This window comes from Crocodylus siamensis, chromosome 8 (assembly GCF_052110815.1).
Source record: "Crocodylus siamensis isolate JL-2025a chromosome 8, ASM5211081v1, whole genome shotgun sequence".
Classification (NCBI taxonomy): Eukaryota; Metazoa; Chordata; order Crocodylia; family Crocodylidae; genus Crocodylus; species Crocodylus siamensis.
Genome location: NC_143402.1, coordinates 29466359 through 29483665, shown reverse-complemented (window position 1 = coordinate 29483665; position 17307 = coordinate 29466359). Strand labels below are relative to the sequence as shown.

At 44.4% G+C, this 17307-nt stretch overlaps 1 pseudogene; it reads left to right on the top strand.

The window, feature by feature from the left end:
* The window catches only part of LOC149858252 (uncharacterized), a 34704-nt pseudogene extending 20433 nt beyond the window's left edge, over nucleotides 1-14271 (top strand).
* Nucleotides 14272-17307: the final 3036 nt, after the last annotated feature.

Sequence of the window (17307 nt, the reverse complement as noted above, 5' to 3'; positions counted from 1 at the left end):
GAATAGTCAGGGAAACACTGAGGTCCCAGAGGGGAGGGAAGCCAGAAGTCCAAGGAGAGTGGTCACTCCTTAAGGAGATGATCCTCCAAGCCCAAAGGGAAGTAATCCCAACATGGATCAAAGGGGGCAGGAAGGCACAAAAGCCCCCGTGGCTCACCAAAATCATCCAGGAATGTCTCCTAGCTAAAAGGGAGGCACAAACCAAATGAAAAGGAGTGGCCATCACCAGGGACGACTATACTGCAGTTGCTCAGAGATGCAGGAGGGCAGTCAGGAAGGCCAAGGTGGAGATGAAACTGGGGCTAGCAAGAAGTCCTTTTTTAAATACATAGGGGGCGAAAAGAAGGTTCCGGGTAACGTGGATCCCCTGCAAGAGACACTAGAAAATCTGATCCATCACACCAGATGACAAAGCTAACCTATTTAATGACTTCTTTGCCTCCATTTTACTGAGCAGGGATTGGATCAGCCCACCCTCTGAGCCCCCTCAAGCCCCAGGGGAGGCGTACCTAGGCCAAGGGTAAGACAGGATATATTCAGGGAACTTCTGGAGGCACTGGATGTATTTAAATCACCTGAACTGGATGATCTCCACCCCATAGTGCTGAGGAAATTAGCTGGGGTCATTGTGGGACACCTGGCATGGCTTTACGAGCACTTGTGGTGCTCTGGTGGGATGCCAGATAACTGGAAGAAGGCCAATATGGTTCCCATCCTCCAAAAAGATAGGAAGGAGGACCCGGGGAATTATAGGTCAGTTAGTTTTACCTCGAACCCTAGGTAAGCTTTTTGAGAGAATTATTCATGAGGGGCCACAAGGGGAGATTATGCTTAGGAGCAACCAACACGGGTTCATTAGAGGCAGGTCCTGTCAGACCAACTCGGTGGCCTTCTACGACCAGGTCACCAAAACCTTAGATGCATGGGTAGCAGTGGACATAGTCTTTCTGGACTTTCAGAAGGCCTTCAACACTGTCTCTCACCCCTTTCTCATTAAGAAATTGGGGGACTGTGGTGTCAACACCTACACAGTAAAATGGGTCACCAACTGGCTGGAGGGCCGCACCCAGAGAGTGCTAGTGGATGGGTCATTTTCGACCTGGAGGGATGTGGGCAGTGGGGTTCCGCAGGGCTCAGTCGTCGGGCCTGCACTGTTCAACATCTTCATCAGTGACTTGGACAAGGGGGTAAAAAGCACCCTGTTCAAATTTGCTGATGACACTAAGATGTGGGGGGATGTGGGCACGTTAGAAGGAAGGAATAGGCTACAATCGGACCTAAACAGGTTACAGGGGTGGGCGGATGAGAATAGGATGGGATTCAACATTGACAAGTGTAAGGTGGTGTACCTGGGGAGGAAGAACCAGCACCATACTTACAGGCTGGGGAACTCCCCTCTCACCAGCACAGAGGCGGAAAAGGATCTTGGAGTCATCATTGATGCCAAGATGAACATAGGCCAGCAGTGTGTGGATGCAGTCAGGAAGGTCAACCGCGCCTTGTTATGCATCTACAGATGCATCTCAAGCAGGTCCAAGGAGGTGATTCTCCCCCTCTATGTGACACTGGTCAGGCTGCAGCTGGAGTACTGCTTCCAGTTCTGGACACCGTACTTCAAGAGGGATGTGGACAGCATGGAGAGGATCCAGAGGAGGGCCACTCACTTGATCAGGGGGCAGCAAGGCAGAACCTACAGTGAGAGACTGCAGGACACAAGTTGGCAGAAGGTAGATTCAGACTAGACATCAGGAGGCGCTACTTCACTGTCAGGGCGTCTAGGATCTGGAACCAACTTCCAAGCGAAGTGGTGCTGGCTCCTACCCTGGGAGTCTTTAAGAGGAGGCTACATGTACACCTTGCTGGGGTCATTTGACCTCAGTACTCTTTCCTGCCATGGCAGGGAGTCAAACTTGATGACCTGCTCAGGTCTCTTCTGACTCTACTAAGTATGAAACTGAAACTATGAAACTGGACACCTTCAAGTCAGCCGGCCCTGACAGTTTACACCCCAGGGTACTCAAGGAGCTGGCAAGCACAGTAGCCCAGAATGGATCTTTGAGAACTCCTGGCACTCTCTTGAAGTGTCCAAAGACTGGAAGAAGGCCAATGTGGACCTATATTGTTCAACATCTTCATTAATGATGTGGACATTGGTATCAGAAGTGGACTGGCCAAGTTCACCAATGACACCAAACTTTGGGGTAAAGTGTCCACACCTGAGGACAGGAGGGTGAATCAGGCTGACATTGACAGGCTCAGGAAATGGGTAGATGAGAACCTGATGGGTTTTAACATAAAAAAATGCAGGGTGTTCCACCTTGGGAAGAAAAACCTACAGCATGCTTATAGGCTCAGCAGTGCTATGCTGGCTAGCACTATGGACGAAAAGGACTTGGGGTCATGATTGACCACAACATGAACATTAGCCTTCAGTATGATGCTACAGATAGTAAAGTGAGCAAAATGCTGGCTTGCATCCATTGATGCTTCTCAAGCAAATCCCAGGATGTCATTCTCCCATTGTACTCAGCCTTGGTGAGGCCGCAGCTGGAGCACTGTGTCGTTTTAGGCTCCACAATTCAAAAAGGATGTGGAGAAGCTTGAGAGGGTCCAGAGCAGAGCCATGCACATGATCAGAGGTCAGGAAAACAGACCTTGTGATGAGAAGCTGAGAACTATGGGACTCTTCACCCTGGAAGAGCTCAGGCTCAGGGGTGATCTGGTGGCTACTTATAAGTTTATCAAGGGTGCTTACTAGGATCTAGGGGAACATCTGTTCACCAGAGAATCCCAGGGGATGACAAGGTCAAATGGTCACAAACTCCTTCATGACCATTTCAGGCTGGACATAAGGAAGAACTTCTTTGCTGTCCAACCCCCCAAATTCTGGAATAGGCTGCAGCCGGAAGTGGTTCAGGCACCTACTTTGAACACTTTCAATAGAAATTTGGAAGTTTATCTTGCTGGGATCCTATGATCCCTGCTGAGTTCATGCCCCTGGGGCAGGGGGTGGACTCAGTGATATTCTGAGGTCTCTTCCAGCCCTAATGCCTGTGAAATCTATGACATTTAAGGGAAAGAAAATGATAAAGCAGTAATGCTGGAAAAAGTTCCAATATATGTTAAAAACAGATTAAAATAGCACTTTGGAGTGATGAAGGGAGATCATGACAAGAGTATAAAGCATAAGAAAATATCCTTGGGGCATAAGTGAGATGATTAGAAATATCATTAAAGCCAAGGCATCTGTTTACATCCTTTGTGAGGCATCCAATTCACCCACATGCACACATAAATGAGGGCTCAGTTTACTACTGTTGCAGTTTGAACACTAAACTTAACATGCTTTGCATTTAAAGAACGTACAGATTAAATATGAGGAGACTGTAAAACCAAGGAGCCTACGGTAATATTACACTGAGGATTTAAAGGAGATCATATGTAAACAAGGCAATTGTCCAAAGTGAGTAAAAGTTCATTATGGAAAATTTCCTATTAGGTGCCAATTGTATACCGCTGAAGTGATTTATTTTAAAATTGGGGTAGAAAATCTAAAATGAATAAGTAAAGATCAGTGGAAATGTGACAAAGAAGCCATTTTGATGACTTCCTAGGACATATTATTAGTTGCATGATGTTTTATAAACATGTGGATACACACAAGTAAAGAAATCACTGAGGCAAAATAATGCCAATTCCCACACATTATATGAAAATGTAGGATAAAATGACCTTAATTTAGGCACATGTGTATCTTTAATCAGCCTTATTCTATTCCTCTTCAGTAAATCATTTATGGTTATGTTTAACTTCAAGATTGTTCTTAATAAATCATGGGACTGAAACAATTGTTTAATGTTAAGCATGAAGGGCCTTGGTGGTTTGCTGAATCAGGATCTAAAAACTTGAGTAGATTGAGCTATCTTGGTATATTTTTAATGAAAACTATTGCTAAAGGAAGCAAATTACTGTTGAAGGATAGATTCAACATGTATTATTATTTTATTGATTTTTTATTATTATATGTGTAACATTAATGCCTAAAAGCACTTCCCCACCCCTGAAACTAAATACTCATTTTGCCAGGCATCATATTTCCTACTCTGAAAAATCTACTGCTTAATTTACAGGCAGAGGAATAGAGGAATTAAAAAAAGAGACACAGAAAATGAGCTCCTCATATCTCATAGCAGATCACTGGCAGAAACAAGATTAAAATTCAGGTCTCCTGACCACAGCTAGTCAGAAATAGCTCTAATCCTGATTTCCAGTTTACTGGCTTATGTCCTAGTGCTATTTTTAACTGGTGGCTATAGCTAGGAATTTAGTTTTTAAGAGAAGTTCTCACTTGGCTACTATGTTCTGATTTGGCTAATGGAAAATCACCACAATTAATCACGGTTAGAGTTTTCATTTCTGCTTTTGGTACCTGTGTTACGGGTTAAAACATTTCTTTTCCTTACTACTGTATGTGATAGATGCTAAGTCCCATACTCTGTTCATTGTGGAAACACTGATATTGAATCTGTAGTTAAGTCTGACTTCTGTTTTACAACAAAAAATAAATCTTTGTTTTATATTAAAAAATACATAATCTCACCAAATTTACTGCACATACTCTTTCACCACAGAATGAATGCATTAAGTAGTTTTCGTTAACATTTACTTTAAAATGGGTCCTTTAAGTTATCTGGTCCTTTAAGATATCTGGTCCTAAAATGGGTCCTTTAAGGTATCAGAAAAAAGGTGGTATCTGTCTTGTCTTTGTGCTGAATTATCTTAACAAAGGAATAACACAGACACTTCAAATCTTCTACCTAGTTTAAAATCAATTGAAATATTGTGCATAAACTCATGTTTGAGGAACACAGATAAAATTAAGATATATTATTAGTAAGTATTGTGTCTAATTGTCTACTGAAATTTCACCATCCGTGGGATAGAGGAAATACTTTATTTATACATTGTTTTGAGATATATGGGCGAAAAATGCTGTGTAAAGATTTTAATAAGACTGATTATAGGTTGGCCCAGTTACATTCAGATAACTCCTAAAGTGGGGCTAGTGGGACATAACAGGTAATTTAACCCTTCCTTTGTTTAATATGAATGCAGGCATACAAACCAGACTTAAAAGTAATTGTGATATGCAAGTGTTAAAGTAGAAAATACTCAGCTAAATCACTGAAATAGCCTTTCTTTTCTCTTCTAATAATAGCACAAAGGAAGAATAAATATGGGATTTTAAAAAATGTGTTTACAAAAATCACCATAATGTAAGACGGGTCCATGAATAACTAAAATGCTACATGGATTAGAGGTATCATTCTATCTCCTCTCTTTTTGTGGTATATTGTATGGCATTTTTGTTATTTGGATTGTGAGTTTTCTTCAGACTTATTTGGTCATATGTTCAGATAAGTTATACGTTACACTAAGACTGCACTAAATCTGTGGGATATTTAGTGGTGATAAAGTTATAACTAGGGGTTCACCAATAGGGATTTTTTGGGGCTGATACTGATGGCTGATTTTTAATGAGCCATATCGGTCAATACCAATCCAATTCCCAATATGCTGCATGTCTGGCTGGTAAGTCTGTTGTGGGGGAATGGGTGGGGGGAAGGAAGAGGCACGGGAGAGGCATATTGAGGCCCCCATGGTGAGGGAGGCAGTGAGGCTGGGGCAAGGGCAAGTGCTGCACAGTCAGGGTGGAGTGCTGAATGGAGCTGCAATCAGCTCATCTGGGGGGGCTCATGGGGTTGTGGCTCCTGCCACTATGTGCACCCTGGGAGGGCATGGGGGACATGTGCACCCTGGATTTGCACAGCATGAGGGTAGGCTGCAGGCTGGGGCTGCTGTGGGCTGGGACTGGGACAGTGCCAAGCTCTTCCTGGCAGGGGGCTGGGCCAGGGCTTTGCTTGGGGCAGGTGGTGGCAACACTGGCAGAGAGGTTATGGGGGCACTGCAGCCACCCCAAAATTTGCTGTAGCACCACCATCCCCACTCCCAGCACAGCTACTACCCACTCCAAGTACAGCCTGGCCCAGAGCCCCCATTGGGAAGAGCCTGGCACTGTCCCTGGCCCCAGCCCACAGTGGCATCCCACCCTCACCCCATGTGCACATTCAGGGGCACATGCTCCCAGGGTGCATGTAGAGGCAGGAGCTGTCCTTCCCCTTCCCATATCCCCCAGGAAATCTGTTCACAGCTCTGTACCACACTCCATCCCGGCTGTGCAGCACCTGCCCTTGCCCTAGCCCTAGTCTTAGCCCCAGCCCCACTCCCTCCCTCACTGTGGAGGCCTCAGTCGCCCCCCACCACCCCACCCCCCTCAACAGACTTACCATCCAGACAAGTTGCCTCATTGAGTTGCAATCCTGGCCACCTGCGTGCTGCATTGCAGCTGCACACATGTACGGGGCTTTTATTGGCTACATTATTGGTTACATCAGTCAAAAAAAACCTGATTGCCAATACTGTCAGTTTTCCTTATATCTTTGCCGATCCAGTATGGGACCAATGTATCAGTACTCATCTAGTCAGAACATATTAGCCAGGTACAGACATTACACTTTTACTGGTATAAATAATTGCAAAGTGGTCTATACTCATAACAGAAAACAATGTAACTTAGATCAGTTCTGCCTCAGGGTTTTTGAGTGTCTGTACTAGCTATTGTGAGCAGTTTTATGTTAAAGATGAATGCTGTTTCTTGCCTGCAGAACTCTGAGTTTCCACTAGAAGGCTGGCAGGCAGGGTCAAGGCCAGGAATCAGGACACCTGAGCTCTTGGGGAGGCAGCTGGAAGTGGTACATCCTGGGATGTTAGAGGACTGCAATTTTTTTGAGCAGACTGAAGTAAACCTAACATGAGCTATGTAGCATGGTTCAGAGTTAACTCTAGCCTGAAATGGCATAACTTTGAAATGCTCAGAGGGAGACATAGCATGAACTTCATAAACTTACCTATGTTTCCCTCTGTGATAATGTGCCCTGTTTTATTAAAGGTATTTAAATTAGAAATGTAAAATAATCACAAAAATGAGCTTTATCAAAGAGTTATTAAACTTTAAAATGAACCATATGCTAGCTGAATTCTTTTTTCTTGAAAATAATATGTTCCTACATTGAGTCTTTGCAACTCAATGGTTCTTCCCAGATTATGTTCATGAAAGGTTCAAAGCTTTACTCTGAGAGTTTACCTGGTTTCCTATATACTATTGCGTACTAGAACTGGTCTGGGTTCCTGACAGTCTTTCACCAAAAGAAGAATACTAATTCCCAGGACCTCCTCAACAGACATAATGTTTTAATTGCAAACAGTTTAATTCTCCCACCCTCCCACCCCAATCATTCAAAAAATTGAAGAGCCTGTGTACACAAACAACTCCATTACTTTAGCCTGCCTTTGAATTTCATAGGGGCAAGCAAAACTAATAGGCAGCTCTGACTGTTCTGTGGATTAATGGAAATTTTCAAACACTCGAATTTACTTGAAGGAAATCAAACCAACATAAACAAATGCAGGGATTTATAATGGAAATGCTATCAGACCTTTAATTTTAATGTCTCTTCCAGGCATCAACATAATAACTGAGTAAAAATAAAAATAAACAATACTTAGGTTATCATTACTATAGGAATAGCAGCCTGTCTCCATTATTTTTAGGCTGGAATCCTGAAGGCTATAATAACTACTCTGAAGTTTTCCCAGTGTATTTATAAGTGCTTCCTTCAAAACGAACATATTTTTGCCCTTAAGGCCAACTCAAGTTGTAGTGCCTTTAATTAGTGACACACATGGCTTAATTTGACATATTCTACATGCACTTTTACAGATATATAAATCAGGCAAAATTTTCCATTAGCAAAGAGCTTGAAAGGTTGCTGCATAGTGATGTGGACTAGGGAGAGCTATTTTCTTTCCTCAGACACATACCTGCCATTTTGAGGCAGAATAACATTGATTTCCACAGTATGGTAAGTTACATTTTAAAGCATAGGTTGCCAGGCATATGGTAGAGAGGCCTGGGCCAATTTAAAGGAAGGGACCTTGATTGGTTCCACTCAACTCAGGCATTCATTTAGATGTTTGGCCTCTGCTATTCAGGCAATTATACCATCATACTGATAGTAGTCTAATAAGCCTAGAATAGGGAAAGAACAAAATAGAGACTGCATAGATTAACTGGATGTTTTCAAATCAGAAAAACCTAATGAAATACATCTTAGAGCACTCCAGGCATTGGCAATTCAGGTAATTTCAAAGCCATCTATGAGAACTCACAGGGGTCCCATGTTGTTCTAGGACCAGAAAAGAACAAATACAGTACCCATCTTTTAAAACAGTGAAAAAAGGATGCAGAGAATTACAGTCTGCCAGTCTAATTTTACATATATGAAAAGATACTTAAGACTATCATCAAATAATTGATTTATAAGAATAAGGATTGCATGGTGAAAGCAGCTGCCAGCATGACTTAGTCAAGAGCAAGTCTAACCAATCTGATTTTGTTGCATGACAGAATAACAGGCTTAGAGGGCATGTGGAGTGGTGTGCATATGGTTTGTCATGACTATTTTAACCTTGTTTCTTATGACAAGTACAATAATGAAATATACTCTAAATATGCTCAAAGTGTAACCACCAATGTCTCAGTGTCACACTGGGAGGAGTTATCAAGTAGAATTCCCTTAGTAAATCCTTTTCGAGGTCCAGTACTGTCTAATATATTAATTATATGACAGTTGAAATTTAGTTTGGACTTTGTAAATTTGTGTATAACATCTACCTTGGGATAGAAGACACTTCAGAGGCCAAAGGATTTGAAGTGACCTTGATAAATTGGAAAAAAACAGTATGAAATAACTAGGACAACATTCAGTAAAGACAAGTGCTAAGTATGCAGTTGGGAGGAAACACACTGCTATAAAAATTCAAAATAGGGAATGACTGGTTAGGCTCCACTATTGCAGAAATTGCCCTGTGTGTAATAGCAGACCACAAGTTGAATGACTGAAATATTGTTGAAGAAAAATGACTGATAGGATGGAACAATAGACATGGGCAAATTGGGATTATTTAGTTTAGAGAATAAAACACCGAGGGAGAATTTGATAACAGGTTTCAAATAGAAATAGGGTTTAAAAGAGGTGAAAAATTGTTCTCTATGTCCAAAGGAAGTAGAATAAAGAAATAATTACAACAAGAGATATTTAAGTTGAGATTAGAAAGTATTTTAAACTATGAGAATGGTTAAACTCTAAAACAGTTTATTTAGAGAAACTGTGGAATCTCAGTTACTGAAAGTTTTTAAGGGCAAGTTAAAATAATATTGTGATATGGTTTTGACAAGGGTAATCCTACTACGATCCTTCCCTACCTTGGTTATTTTCCTGGTTCTATGACTCTTCTTCTTTACCACCTGTTTTCCCAGCAGTTTGCCATTTATATTGCGAACTAAAAGTCTACTGATTTTTCAGAACAGCTCCAGATTTCATGTTTCTGCATAGGGTTATTTGTCTGCCTTCTTGTTAATCTATTTATTTTTCTGAATGTTGTGTCACTTGAGATTTCTTGTATTTGACAGCTCATTGTTTTTGTTTTTTCATTTGTAAATAGATTCTGCACTTGTTAGTAGTTCAGTCAGGTTTTACTTGGACAGTTAAATGAATAACTTAAGTTTAGTAGTCTGTATTCTGTCACAACTTTGTTGTAAATTGTGCTTTCTGACATGTTAAGCGACAAATATATAATCACCTTCCTAACTGTATAAGCAATTTGGAAGTCAGCAGATAAGCATCACTTGCAGGTTAAGACTTAAATATTAACACCAGCTGATAAAGGGATAAACATATACACCTTGGTCCAGTTCTAGTTATTATGCTCTTGCCTATAGTATAATCTGAAAAGTGAGATTGTTAGTGGTTAATGAGACTTCTGGCATTGGAAGAACTAAGGTGTTCCAATAGTGATCAATCTTGAAATAATGATTGAGTTCATTGGTTAATATTAGGTGGCCTTATGGTGGACATTTATTGTACTTGTTTTAATGTGGTCTGATCAGGGAAGCTAGTATCTTCAGTTTCATGGTTGCTTTGGGTTGGGGGAAAAAAAGACTCCCCCTTTTATTCTCTAAAGAAGTCACATTTAGAGTGACCAATCAGCAATTTTAAAAGAAATGGTTTTTCCCCTCTCAAGATGAAGTCACATGAAAATGGGAGCAAACCCATAATACTGATGAATGAAAATTGCACATTATTTGAAGGAAGTTTCCTAATTATAAGTAGTTAATAATTATTATATTTACTGATTATTTTTAATTTAAAAGAGGCATCTGTCTCTATTATACACCAAGAGCTACATTATCTGAATTATCTGCCTGACCTCCTGTCAAATAACTGTTTATGCAAGTGATTTAAATTATTGCTTTTTCCTGTTTAGCTCTTTTTGTACAAATAAAAAAAAATCCTTCACAGATCTTTTTCTTTAACCATGTGTTTTCATTCAAATATAACAAGTATAATTACACTGCTATGTTTTGGGATACAAGTAGAAAATAAGACAGAGCTACTAAACTTGACAGGAATTCCTCCTTCAAAATATAAATATCAATATATCTGAGAGTAAGAGATTTCTGGTGGCTGCTACCATCCCATAGTTTTTTAAGGAAATTTGTTATCCCTATGGAAAGTCTCCCAAAATACCAGTGAAATCATAATTTATATACTGAATAACAATGATGACTTTTCTTTGATACTTGTTGGGGCCATTCATATTTTATCAATTTTTAATCATGAATGGAGAGGGAAACTGAAAACGATAATGTTCATTTTGCTGTATTTGATATAGCAAACCAAAAATGTAATACAATCTGGGATCTACTCGTGTTTAGCCAAGCTTATTCTGTTTTAACTGTAACAGTAAAGCCAAACCACAGTTCTAAATATATATAAGCATGTTGTGAAATTACTTTTCTTATTGGGAAAATATAGGACAGAGAAACCAGATTAATTACCTACATTATGTAGAAGGCAGGCCAGCATGGCACAGAAGGTTAAGTACAAAAGCTGGAGGCAGAATGGATCTAATGTAAATAGTTTTCTGTAAGCAGAGTAGTGAACAGACCACATATTCACTCTTTGGTGTGGTGGGGAAGAAAATCTTAAATCACATTCCACCATTTTGAAACTAGTTTATGTTACTTCTGTTGTTATGGGTATAGACCAGTTGCCAATCACCTATACCAGTAAAAGTGTAATGTCTGTACCTTGCCATAGAGACTTAATTCATTTAGAGAACCTTAAGTTTTTATAAGCACCAGAATGGTTCATCAGATGCTAAGTAATATACCAAGTCATCAAGAACCAGATAATTTGACTCCTGGTTCACTATTTTAATTACATTTTATAAATAAATGGGCTTTAATTTTGGATTCCCCTCCCCCCCTTTTTCATTTTTTTAGGTTTTTTTAATATTCATTTAGTCATTTTGGTGCAGGATGATTGCAACTGTAGGTATATCTTTTTGGTTATTAAATAGTATTTATGAGATCCTTTTTAACCTAGATATGGAAACCAGGTTCTTATTTGTAGGGTCTATTTAGTTAAACTGGGATTACTTTAGAAGGAAGAAAGAACAGGTGCTTTGAAGTGTTTGGTTATGTTTCTTATTCTTAAGCAGATATGTGTCTTACTGTCACAAGGTTGATTAAAGTACAGTTCAGTAAATGTCATTCCTGCCCTAGTCCATAGACCATTTTAAAATGTATGCATTAAATTGTCAGTGGTATTCACATCCTCTAAATCTGAATTTTAAAAGACTGATGTGTGGCAACAGAACTTCTCTAAATATTTCTACTATTTTGTTAGCAGGCAGTTTCAGCAACATGTGATATTTCAAATTTGTTACATACGTGCTTGACATTTATACCAAATTCTAAGCTATAAAATGATATGTAGATGTTCACTTTGTGTATAAACATTAGATATGGATTAAAGAAGTGCTTTTCAGAGCCTTGTATTTAGGCAAGAGTTTGGATTTCAGGTTGGGGATAAGGCTGTAGTTTGGATTTTACTCTTCTGAAATCTTACAAATCATTCTCCTCAGGTTAAGATATGCAGAAATATCCAGAGATATCTTTAATAGTGATTGAATTCTGGCCTTATGCATCAGATATCAGCTATGTAACATCTATATAACTTTGGACATATAAAATCTATCCCTTTTAATTTTGGATAAGAAATAGAAAAAATACAATAGATATGTATTTAGAACTAGGAAACTGAATATTCATTTAGATCTACCTTGATTTTAGAGTCACTGAATTCATAAGAACTCTTTACATGTATATTAAATGAGTAAAAAAAATTCCACCCAAGGTCCTGGTTTTGATCCACTTTTAGTAATAAACAATAACTTGTATATTAAAATAGCCTCAGGTAGGTGGATTGGAAAATATCTGAGACACAGTACTGCAGATAATTATTTTGGTGTCTACTGAACATCATTTAATTTAATATTGTTGCTGATAAAAGTGGAAACACTGGGTGCAACTGCAAGAGATGATTTACTCGAGGTTAGAGCTAATTACTGCAAAGTAAGCAACACCATCTACAAGTGCAGATGTTTACTGGGCAGTAATTTGCTCTAATTGTGAGTAAATTTGTTATCTTCAAATGCAAGTAGAAAATTTACTCTCAATTACTTACTGCACAGTAGGGCACATGTAGATGGCTGACTGGGAGCCAATGTGCTCCCAGTCAGCTGGGAAGCAGGGGGCAGGAGATTGCTCCCTGCCCCCAGGAGTTGCTTGCTGCTGGGTCGGTGTCCACCACTAAAGCCTGGGAAGGTACTATGTCCCCCAGAAGCAGGGAGCTCCCAGCCCCCACTTCACACCTGGGGAGTAGGGGCTAGGAGATTATTTTCTCCCAGCCCTGAGTGATGGGGCCCTGGCTTGGAAATCCTTATCTCCCGGTGCTACCTCTGTGTTGCAGGGCCAGCACTGGTAGATTCTTCTCTCCTACTGCCAACTCTGCAATTCCAGGTCTGGTGCTGAGAGATCCTTCTCTCCCAGCACCAGCACTACAGTCATGGAGCTGGAGTTGGGAGAGAAGAATCGCCCAGCCCAGGCCCCATAACTGTGGAGCTTGGGTTGGGGGATAAGGATTTCCCAGACCCACTCCCACAGTCATGGATGGAGATTGGGAGCTCTCTGCTGCCAGGGCAGGGGGACATTGTTCTCATTCAGACTCCAGTGGTGGAGTCCACCCCAGCAGAAGGTTGTTCTTGGTGGCAGGGAGCAATGTCCCATCCCCTGCTAGGAGACAATTGTTCTCTGGCCCCATGCTTCCTGCCAGCCCCTGGGATATCACTCAGGGCTGAGCCTAAAGCTCCCCCTTACTCCTGAAGGGGCTTGGTGCAGGGCCACAGGCAGCAGGAGCAGTTTTCTGCTATGAGCAACAAATCTGTTCCTGCATCCCTGAACATATAGATAAGTGCCCACGAGAATTAACTCAGAGTACTTTAGAATAAATTGCTCCTGGATTATTTGGACATGTAGATGCACCCACTGGGCACATCTACATGAGATGCTTTACTGCACAGTAAAGCAAATTACTGTGCAGAAAACATCCAGGTCTACATGTGCAGATGCCTACTGTGCAGAAATTGGCTCTACTCTCAAGTAAATTTGGTACCAGCAAATGCAAGTAGCAAATTTTCTTGCACATAGTTACTGTGCAGTAGTGCACATATAGATGTTGACCAGGAGTAAATTTGCTCTCAGTCAGCCCCGCCACTACAGGCCAGCACCAGGCTAGCCCCAGAGCCCTGGGGCTGGGAGCCTCTCCTGCCCCAGGGCTGGGCCAGCCCTATGCCTGCATCAGCCCCAGGCCCTTAAGAGCCTTCAGGGATGCCAGGGCCCAAGGGCATGTGCTAGCAGCCTGTGGCCATTTCTGGCCACCACATCCCCTAGTACAGGCTGTAGGGCAGCCGCAGTAGCCTGCCCACACCCCAGCACTGCTCCCTGACACACAGCTGCCAGGGCCATGCCATCCATCTCCACAGGGTGCTGCAGGCACCTTCCCAGACTGGCAGCACCCAGGGACACCTGCATCCAGCTTTTGACCACTAGGTTCTGTGGCAGCTGACTGCAGGAGACCCTCAGCAGCCTGCCTGGACCCTTCAGCTGCTGCCTGGAACAGCCTCACCACGCACCTGCCAGTCCTGCGCTATGTCCTGCACTGGGCATTACAGGCAGCTGCCTAGGCCCAGCAGTACTAGAACTGCCATGTGGAGGCCCAGTGAGCCATCAAGAGAGCCATGCTGGTGTCCTCCCTGATGCCACACACCACCTCCTGGGGCTGTAACTGGTTCCAGAAGGAGACTGCAGAGCTCATTGTGCTGTGGGCAAGAGTGAAGTCCTCACACAGTTTACATGGGGTGGGCACTTCCACACCCACATTTACAAGGGAACGTCAGACCACATGCAGAAATCTGGGCACAACCAGCAGATCAAGGCCTTGCAGGCTCAGTGAGTCACCATCATCAACCACAACTGCTAGTCAGGGGCTACCCACAAGTCCATACATGTTATGTGATAACTAAACCACATCCTTAGAGCCCAGGACCCCGGCCACAGCCATGCTGCCTATTTGAGCACAGACAGGCTGCCTGAGCCTCTACTGTGGCCTGGGCCAATGCTGATGCATAACTAGAGGAGGGCCCCTCAACCCATTAGGAGCCTGTCCCACCAAACTCCCTGGCCCCAGCACCAGCAGCTCCAGGAGCCTGGGTTAGCACCTGCCCCACCAGCTCCACAGACTCAGCCTCACTCAGGAAGCCAGGCTAGCAATGACACCACCAGCCACCAGGAGTTCCAGCTCCTACTTGGAGGGATCCCCTGCCCAGACAGCTGGAAACCACACCCCTATATCCTAGGATACAGTTGGGAGCCACACACCCTCACCATCAGAGCTAGACCTGGGCCACTTGGCATAACAGCCCTGCCTATATGGTAAGCCCCACCCTGAAGGGAAAGCCCTTGCCTACCTGTTTCCTGCCTCTGCCCTGGCCCCTGCCCCCATCTCCATCCAGCCTGTGCTCCCCTGGCCCCAGGTTCCCTCCCCCACAGCATGCTGGGAGGAGGGAGACAGTGCAAAACTTTATTGAGCAGCCTGTGCCCCTGCAGCTAGGTGGGCATGGGCCTCTCACACTGAGGAAAGTGTCAATGCTCGTGGCAGTGTCCTCCTCAGTTGTGGGGGTAGGGACACGTAGCACAGCCACATGTAGCCCTCCAGTGGCAGAAGAGGTTCTTGGGCAGTGCGGGTTTGCCCACTGCATTGTTGAAGCTCACCATCCTGTGCCAGGTATTGAGTGTTCCCAGGGCAACATGAACAGCAGCAGCAGCAGCAGCAGCAGGAGCAGGGCATAGTGGGTCAGGCACCCCTTAGTTCACACATACAGCTCTTCATGGGACTCTCACAGCAGGGGAAGCTTGGAATACAGCTCTGATGCAGGGAGGCACTGGCCTCAGGGCACCTCCCCGGAGGGGCCCCCTGCAGGGAAGGGGGAGATGCTGGCAGCTCCACCTTGAGTCATCTGGGATCCCCATGCTCCCCAAGTCCAGGTGCCATTGGCTTGGTGGCAGCACAGGAGAGCAGCTCACCTGCAGAAAAAAAAGGGTGGGAGGTAGGTCTGGCGCCACAACAGCAGGTGCTGCCAGTAGCCAGGCCTGTCCCAGCCTGGGAAAAGGGCAAGCCAGGCAGACTGCCTGCAGCCAAAACCCAGCAGCCACCCAAGCCCTGGGGAGAGATCAGGGATAGGAGTCTCAGCTGGTGGCTGCCTGAGCCTGGGTATTCCTGGCCAACCTACCACAGTCTGTGGGTACCCATGCATGCAGGACCCCTGATCTGAAGATGGGCAGTTCATGGCCCTCTGGTACAGAACATCTTATCTCAGAAAGGTTGCAAACTCTCAAAGCCTCTTTCTCCTTGCCCTGCAGGTCCTGAAGCTGCACACAGGGGAAAGAAAGGCCTCAGCTGGAAGGTGGAATGATGGCTCAGGCAGCTGGAACCCTGTGGATGTGCCGACTCAAGAAGACACAGAACTGTACGCTCCTGCTGAACCACCTCGTCATCATGACTGAGGAGCACCTAGCACTCTGAAGCTTGGTGGGTGGAGGACATCTCCTGGTAGGATGCTTGGTGGGTGAGGGATGTCTCCCAGAGGGAAGCTTGGCAAGAAAAGGATGTGCTTTGTGAGGTTGCGGAGGACCGGTGCAAAGAGGAGAGGGACTGGCACAGGTGGAAGCTCATGGCTCTGGAGGAGCAGCACTTTGAGGGCTTGGAGTGGCAGGCTGTCATGGTGGCCAGGGCAGTAGAGGCCATGGAGTAGACAGCCAGATGCTGGACACTGTCAGGGCTCTGGTAGTTGCCTTCATGCCACCCACTGCCGAGCATCTGGCCACAGCCTTGCCTGCCCCCTGGTTGTTTCCTGCTTCCCAGCAACCCCCGCCTCCCCCGCCATGGTCCTGCAAAGAGCTGCAGTGCTGCCTCCAATGACCAGAAGCCCCTGCACCAGATCCCTTACCACCCAGGCCCCATGCTTAGGCCCATCCCTGCCACTCACCCTGGCTTCATGCAGCTGCAAAGCAGGAGCTTTCTGCAGTGTGGCCAACAGCATGCATAGGCCAACTGGACCTGACCACTCCCTGAAGGGGGGGAGCCACCTGTGCCAGGAGATCAACATCTGCCATCACTCCTGGGTGACCGCCCACCATCAATCCTGAGTCAGACTTGCTATGGTTTGTGCACCTTTTGGGGAGCAGCCAGTCAACAGGGTTCTAGGTGCCTATCCCCAAGCACCACCCCCTAGGTGTCCCGACTCCATTCCCCCCACCCTGGGAGGGCACACTCAGCACTTGTAAATATTTAGTACAGGGAACAAGGTGTTTTATTGGTGGTGGTGGTGGTTGGGCTGGGTGATGGAGGGGCTCTGTGGGAAGGCAAGAAGTGGGGTTTGGGCTCTGGTGCTGGGGAGGGCAGGAGGTCTGTTTCTGTGGAGAATAAAGTGGTAAGAGCTATCTGTGAGCCATGGTGAGGACTTGCAGTGCTGCCAGGGGCCCTGCCTCAGTGGTGCCACCCTTCCAGGGCTCCTCTGAGGCTGCCACCCAGACAGAGCCCTTGGGGGGTTTGGTGACCACCTGCCTCCTGAGCTGTGGGGGCAGCTGGGTGGGATTCCCGGGGGTGGGACTGAGGTCTGGTGACTCCCCCACCTGCCCATCTTGTGAGCATCTTCAGGATC